Source organism: Giraffa tippelskirchi, chromosome 3 (assembly GCF_054371585.1).
Source record: "Giraffa tippelskirchi isolate mGirTip1 chromosome 3, T2T-mGirTip1v1.2.pri, whole genome shotgun sequence".
Lineage (NCBI taxonomy): Eukaryota > Metazoa > Chordata > Mammalia > Artiodactyla > Giraffidae > Giraffa > Giraffa tippelskirchi.
In genome coordinates this window covers 117,618,212-117,625,917 of record NC_137277.1, presented here as the reverse complement: position 1 = coordinate 117,625,917, position 7,706 = coordinate 117,618,212, and the positions used below count along the sequence as shown (strand labels likewise).

General features: G+C 44.1%; 1 pseudogene; it reads left to right on the top strand.

Moving 5' to 3' along the window:
- The first annotated feature begins 6,542 nt into the window (after positions 1–6,542).
- On the top strand, positions 6,543–7,175 carry LOC145540461 (uncharacterized; annotated as a pseudogene).
- Positions 7,176–7,706: the final 531 nt, after the last annotated feature.

Below are 7,706 nucleotides of genomic sequence, written 5' to 3'. Positions count from 1 at the left end.
GAACAACCAAGGCCGGCTTCATTCCAGGTGAATCTCTGGATGAGAGATGCCAGCACTGTGGCTGACTGGCTGAGTACCCACCTGGCAGGAGATCCTACTAGTCCACCCTCATCACTCTAGCAGAGCCTTGGGTCATCTTTGATGTGGCAGGTAGAACTAAATTTCCTTGTAAGACACTGGAGCTGCCTCTCTGTTCTGACCTGGCTAGCATGCCCCCTCTGCAACCCTGAATGTCCTGTGATGGGAACTGATGGATGACCTCAGATAAGGTGGTTTACATCTCCACTCACCTGGGAATCAGGTCTGTTATTACTACTCGTTCCCTTTTTGTATATGACAATGCCCTCCACCCCTCCTTTGAAGAGAAGAAGTAAATAAATTAGGAGTCAGTATTTTCTTAAGACAAGGGGAAGTTCAAGAAAGCAGGAAACCAGAACAAAGAATACATCTGTTCCTTGGAATTCATCTATTAGACCTCAGATGACCTGTCTGCTGATCAATGAGATATTTCCACCAAATTAGAGAACAAGTGGATCCAGTGGTTTGGGTTAATTTAGTGTCAGAAAGAGGAAAGCATATTTCCCTGACAGAAGTAAGATTAAAGCCCAGGAGAAATATCCCTAGAAAAGGAAGTACCCTATAAAGCCTGAAGTCCTGAGGGAATCCAACCACTGCTCACTAAATTTCTCAAACATGAACTCATTCAGTCCTAGTCTCCTTCCAGCACTCCAATTCTCCTCATCCAAAAAGCTTGGTTTGTGCAGGACTTATGGGCAGTGAATGAAATATTCATCCCTATTCACCCAGTGGTGCCAAACCCATGCACCCTACTCACCCAGGTGCCAGGGGATGCTCAGTATTTCTCTGTGTTGGGCCTTAAGATGCATTTTTCTGTGTTCCCCTACAGCAACATCGAGATCCACAATATCTCTTTGACTTTGAGTGGATGGACACTGACATTCTGGAGGATACTCAGTGAAGTTGGACAATACTTCCATTGGGTTTTGTGTATAACTTCCACTTTTTTGGAAACACATTGGCAAAGGAAGTGGGGAACTGAGCCTGAAAAATGGAACTGTTACAGTATGTTGATGACCTACTGAGAAGTAGTGAGACAGAAGAGTCACATCAGAATATTCTTAAGGTCCTAAATTTTCTGAGAAAGGGGATAGTAAGTCTCCCTAACCAAGACTCTGGCCTCACATGAAGGGCTCAGTATTTAGAATTTATTTTGATCCCAGGAGCTCGAGCCCTGGCCATAGATTTGTGAAAATAACAAGTAGTGCATTACCACTTCTAACCACATGAAGGCAATTCCAAGGCTTGCCAAGGATGGCTGGATTCTGTTGTAACTGTATTCCAGATTATGGCCTTATAGCAAAGCCTTTATATGTGGCTCTAAAGGGAGAAGAAAGGGAACCCCTCCTTCAGTTGGAAGGGGGGATCAATAGTGGGCCTTCAAGACTCTAAAGACTGAACTGAGTAGATGACCAGCACTGGGGCTTCCAAAATTAGACAAATCCTTTACCCTGTACATTCATGAGAAATCAGGAATAGCCCTGGGAGTTCTAACCCTGAAGCAGGGGCCAGATCAGAAACCATGGCTTACTTTGCAAAACAACTGGACTCAGTGGCCCTGAGATGGCCCAGCTGCCTGAGAGCAGTAGTAGCCACAACCGTATTGGTTTATGAGGCTTCTAAGCTCACTCTGGGACAACACTTGGATGTGCTAACCCCTCATTAGATAGCAATCTGTGCTGGAAGTCAAAGGACATCATTGGTTGGCTGGGGGAAGGTTAACTAAACAGCAGCCTCTCCTAATGAACACCCCTGATGTTACCTTAAAGGTGCGTCACACTTTGAACCCTGCAACTCTTCTTCCAGCTCTTAAGAATGAAGATTTATTGCATCAGTGTACAGAGACCATAGATTACACTTACTCCAGCAGGTCTGATCTGCTAGATGAACCTCTTAACAGCATTGAGGTAGAGTGGTTTACTGACAGGAGCAGATTTGTAGAAATGGAAACCTGAAAAGGCAGGGTATGCTATACTAAGTCTAATTAAAGTCACAGAAGCCAAGGTCTTGCCACCCTAGATCTCGGTCCAGAAAGCCAAGCTGATTGCGTTAATGAGAGTGCTGCAACTAAGGTATAATAAGAAATTAAAATGTATTCTGACTCTAAATGTGAGTTCCATGTGTTACATGTTCTTGCTGTCATTTGGAAAGAGGAATGTGAGCTGCTAGAAATTCTTCCATAAAATTGAAGGATTTAATCCTGGCCCTATTTAGAAGCCATGTGGCTCCTGACACAGGTAGTCCACTATAGGGGCCATCAGAAGATGGGCAGTTTGGAAGCCAAGGAAACAGCAAAGTTGATCAAACTCCAGAACAGGCAGCTTGGTTGATTACTGGAGCCTGAGCAAATCATAGCCTCTGTAATTGGTCTCCGGGGCTCCCTAATCTTCCTCAGGATTCTTCACAGTAACAAGAAAAGGCTAAACAATGGGGCTATGAGAAAAGAAACATCAGCTGGTATATGAAGGATGACAGGCTGCTCATCCCTGAGGCCCAAAAGTGTAAGCTCCCAGGAGTTTGCATGATGCCCCCCACTATATGGCAGATTCACAAGGGGACTTGGGGCAAAAGACCTTTTCAGGGAAGGGACTTAAGGGAACAGTAAAACAAGTGACTCCTGCCTGTGACTTGTTGCCCATAATAACTTGCAGGCTCACCCAATCCCCTCCTGGTTACTCAAATCACTTCACACTGAGGGACATACTCGGGATGATTGGCAGTTAGATTCCACCCAAATAACTCCACAATCAGGATTCAGATATCTCCTGGTACTTGTTGACACCTTCATGGGTTGAGTTCTAGCTTTCCCCACGGGATGTGAAAAAGCATCTCAAGTCTGTTCAGTTCAGTTCAGACACTCAGTCATGTCCGACTCTTTGCCACACCATGCCTGTCCATCACCAACTCCCAGTGCCTAAACAAACTCATGTCCATTGAGTTGGTGATGCCATCCAACCATCTCATCCTCTGTCGTCCCCTTCTCCTCCTGCCGTCAATCTTTCCCAGCATCAGGGTCTTTTCAAGTGAGTCAGCTCTTCACATCAGGTGGCCAAAGTATTGGAGTTTCAGCTTCAACATCAGTCCTTCCAATGAACACCCAGAACTGATCTTTAGGATGTACTGATTGAATCTGCTTGCAGTCCAGGGACTCTCAAGAGTCTGCTCCAACACCAAAGTTCAAAAGCATCAATTCTTCGGTGATCAGCTTTCTTCATAGTCCAACTCTCACATCCATACATGACTACTGGAAAAAGCATAGCCTTGAATAGACAGACCATGGTTGACAAAGTAATGTCTCTGCTTTATAATATGCTGTCTAGGTTGGTCATAACTTTCCTTCCAAGGAGTAAGTGTCTTTTAATTTCAGGCTGCAATCACCATCTGCAGTGATTTTGGAGCCCCCCAAAATAGTCAGCCATTGTTTCCACTATTTCCCCAACTATTTGCCACGAAATGATGGGACTGGATGCCATGATCTTAGTTTTCTGAATGTTGAGCTTTAAGTCAAATTTTTCACTCTCTTCTTTCACTTTCATCAAGAGGCTCTTTAGTTCTTTTCTACTTTCTCCCATCAGGGTGATGCCATCTGAGTATCTGAGGTTATTGATATTTCTCCTAGCAGTCTTGATTCCAGCTTGTGCTTCTTCTAGCCCAGCGTTTCTCATGATGTACTCTGCATATAAGTTAAATAAGTAGGGTGACAATATATAGGCTTGACGTACTCCTTTTCCTGTTTTGAACCAGTCTGTTGTTCCATGTCCAGTTCTAACTGTTGCTTCCTGACTTACATACAGGTTTCTCAAGAGGCAGGTCAGGTGGTCTGGTATTCCCATCTCTTTCAGAATTTTCCACAGTTTGTTGTGATCCACACAGCCAAAGATTGCAGCCATAAAACTAAAAGAATCTTACTCCTTGGAAGGAAAGTTATGACCAACCTAGACAGCATATTATAAAGCAGAGACATTATTTTCCCAGCAAAGGTCCCTCTAGTCAAGGCTATGGTTTTTCCAGTAGTCATGTATGGATGTGAGATTTGGACTATAAAGAAAGCAGAGCACCGAAGAATTGATGTTTTGAACTGTGGTGTTGGAGAATACTCTTAAGAGTCCCTTGGACTGCAAGGAGATCCAACCAGTTCATCCTAAAGGAGATCAGTCCTGGGTGTTCATTGGAAGGACTGATGTTGAAGCTGAAACTCCCATACTTTGACCACCTGATGTGAAGAGCTGACGCATTGGAAAAGACCCTGATGCTGGGAAAGATTGATGGCAGGAGGAGAAGGGGACGACAGTGGATGAGATGGTTGGATGACATCACTGACTCAATGGACATGAGTTTGTGTAGGCTCCCTGAGTTGGTGATGGACAGGGAGGCCTGGCATGCTGCAGTTCATGGGGTTGTAAAGAGTTGAACAGGACTGAGAGAATAAACTGTGCTGAACACAGTCAAAGGCTTTGGCATAGTCAATAAAGCAGAAACAGATGCTTTTCTTGAACTCGCTTGCTTTTTTGATGATCCATCAGATGTTGGCAATTTGATCTCTGGTTCCTCTGCCTTTTCTAAAACCAGCTTGAACATCTGGAAGTTCACGGATCATGTGTTGCTGAAGCCTGGCTTGGAGAATTTCGAGCATTACTTTGCTAGCATGTGAGATGAGTGAAATTGTGTGGTAGTTCGAGCATTCTTTGGCATTGTCTTTCTTTGGGATTGGAATGAAAACTGACCTTTTCCAGTCCTGTGGTCACTGCTGAGTTTTCCAAATTTGCTGGCATATCAAGTGCAGCACTTTCACAGCATCACCTTTGAGGATTTGAAATAGCTCAACTGGAATTCCATCACCTTCACTTGCTTTGTTCATAGTGATGCTTCCTAAGGTCCACTTGACTTCACATTCCAGGATGTCTGGCTCGAGGTGAGTGAGAACTGTTCAACTTCAGCTTCTTCAGTGTTACTGGTCAGGGCATAGACTTGGATTACCATGATACTGTATGGTTTGCCTTGGAAACTAACAGAGATCATTCTGTCATTGTGGACAGTGCATCCACGTACTGCATTTTGGACTCTTTTTTTGACTATGATGGCTACTCCATTTCTTCCAAGGGATTCTTGCCCACAGTAGTAGATATAATGGTCATCTGAGTTAAATTCCTCCATTCCAGTCCATCTTAGTTCGCTGATTCCAAAAAGGGTTGATGGTCACTCTTGCCATCTACTGTTTGACCACTTCCAATTTGCCTTGATTCACGGACCTAACATTCCAGGTTCCTTTGCAATATTGCTCTTTACAGCATTTGACCCTGCTTCTATCATCAGTCACATCCACAACTGGGTGTTGCTTTTGCTTTGGCTCCATCCCTTCATTCTTTCTGGAGTTATTTCTCCCGTGATCTCCAGTAGCATATTGGGCACCTACCTACCTGGGGAGTTCACCTTTCAGTGTCCTTCTTTTTGCCTTTACATACTGTTCTCAAGTTTGTAAGTCCCTGCAAAAGGAAAAACCTCCTCTGTTTTGCCTTCCAAAATCCCTCCAGAGTGATAATAGGCCCTCTTTTGTAGCAAAGATCACACAGGGAATCTTGGCAGCCCTAGGGATATGTTATGAACTACACATGAGCATTGGACCAATTCAATTCCCTTGTGGCTCAGCTGTTAAAGAATCTGCCTGCAATTCGGAAGACCTAGGTTCAATTCCTGGGTTGCAAAAAAAAAACCCTGGAGAAGGGAAATGCTACCCACTCCAGTATTCTGGCCTGGAGAATTCCATGGACTGTTTAGTCCTTGGTGTTGCAAAGAGTTGGACACGACTGATCGACTTTCACTTCACTTTGACTTCTCAGAATGCATCCACCCCAAGGAGTAATCTTCAGCTTAGCCCATTTGAGATGATCTAAGGAAAGCCTTTCTTTCTACTGACATTCTACTACATAAAGAAGTGAGTTGGATCTTATGATATATTATCAATCTGGGGCAAGTTCAGGAGGGATTCTCGGGTTATGCCAATAAGACACTGCCACCTCCCACCACAAATACAATAGGAGGGGAAGCCCCCTTCACAAGTTAACCCTGGAGATCAAGTTCTTAAGACTTCCAAGAAGGAGATCCTGAAGAACAACGATTAACAAAATGGAAGGGGCACTATAAAATAATTTTAACCACATGCATTGTCACCAAATTACGAGGGATCACTAGTTGGGTGCAGTTATCTAGACTAAAACAATTACCTCTAAAAACTCCACAGGTCACAACAGAGGAACAATATACCTTTGGCCCAGTGGAAAGTCTACGATACTTATTCAGAAGACAAGCACCACCAGCAGATAAGTAAACTGTGATGTAGTGGATTGGACTCTTATTTTCAATTTTTGCTATTATATTCTTGCTTGCACCTTGCCACATTGCTCAACCACCCCTACTGGGGAAAGAGATCTTTTGCCCTTGCTGGGTCTAGAGGATGGGAATCAATAATGGGATGGGCCCTTCTATTAGCCCTTCTTTTAAGGAGGGGTTGGGGAGAGGATGACAAAGGAAGGGGAACTTGAAGAGAAAAATCAGTAGTCAATTTTTCCAGCATTTTGCCTCAAGAAATAATCTAATTGTTGTATCTGTCATTCCCACCCCCAAGAGAGTGTTTCTGAGCTCCAGTTTGTGCCAATAAATAAGGACCTTAATATCACTTTGATCTCTGAGCCCATTAGAAACATGCCACTTCTAATAGTGGAACTTGGTGATCATACTGATATGGGGTGTAGAGAAAGCTCACAGACCCCTGGAACCAAACCATTCTCCAGGTCCAGTGACTCCTTCTCTTCATGGGACAAGGAAAATTCTGTAGCCCTGCCAGGTAGATACCTACCTTACCAATGGTAAGCTCACCCCTCTATATATGTCATTTTCCACTTCAAGCTCCTCATGCACCCCTAACAAGACTCATTAGTGTGTGGATCTATTTTTACTTTCCCTAGCATACAACCCAGTATCTCTTGTTTAGATTAGAGGGGAAGGCAGCCTCTTCCTGGAGACTGCCCTGTGGCCTCCTATCTGCCTTCAGTGAGCATGTGAGAACAGAGGAAAGCAAAGAACTAGACAGAGGACACTAGACAGAGGGCTCCTGGTCCCTAGATGCAGTAATATACCTAACTGGAGCTCCCTTTTATATTGCTCCTTTGATTCGACTTTTCCCCACCATGCTTGCACCCCTCCTGCCATGCTTGCTCTCAGCTCCCTCCACATCTATTCCTCTGCGATGCACTGGAAAATAAATTCCCTGAGGAGGGAACCCAAATTCCTTCTCTTCCTGACTTCTCCAGGCAATGGCCTATCCATTTTATACAATACGCTAACCCTCAAAAATAAGAGGAGTAGAATTGTTCAGGAGGAAATGAGATAGGCTGGGACCTGAAGTCATCTGCCGGCATCAGGACAATACTTTCTGAAACAACAGGATGTAACACTCTCAACAAGACATACATTGCTACATGTGAAGGAGTATGAATGCTGGATAGTCTGAGAAATGGTAAAGGTTATGGACAGATATTATCAAGGAGAATGCACTCCTCAAAAAGAGTAGGGAAACCCCAGAGGAAGATGGGTGGCAGCATGTAAGTGCGTCTTCCTTCTGAAATCACATA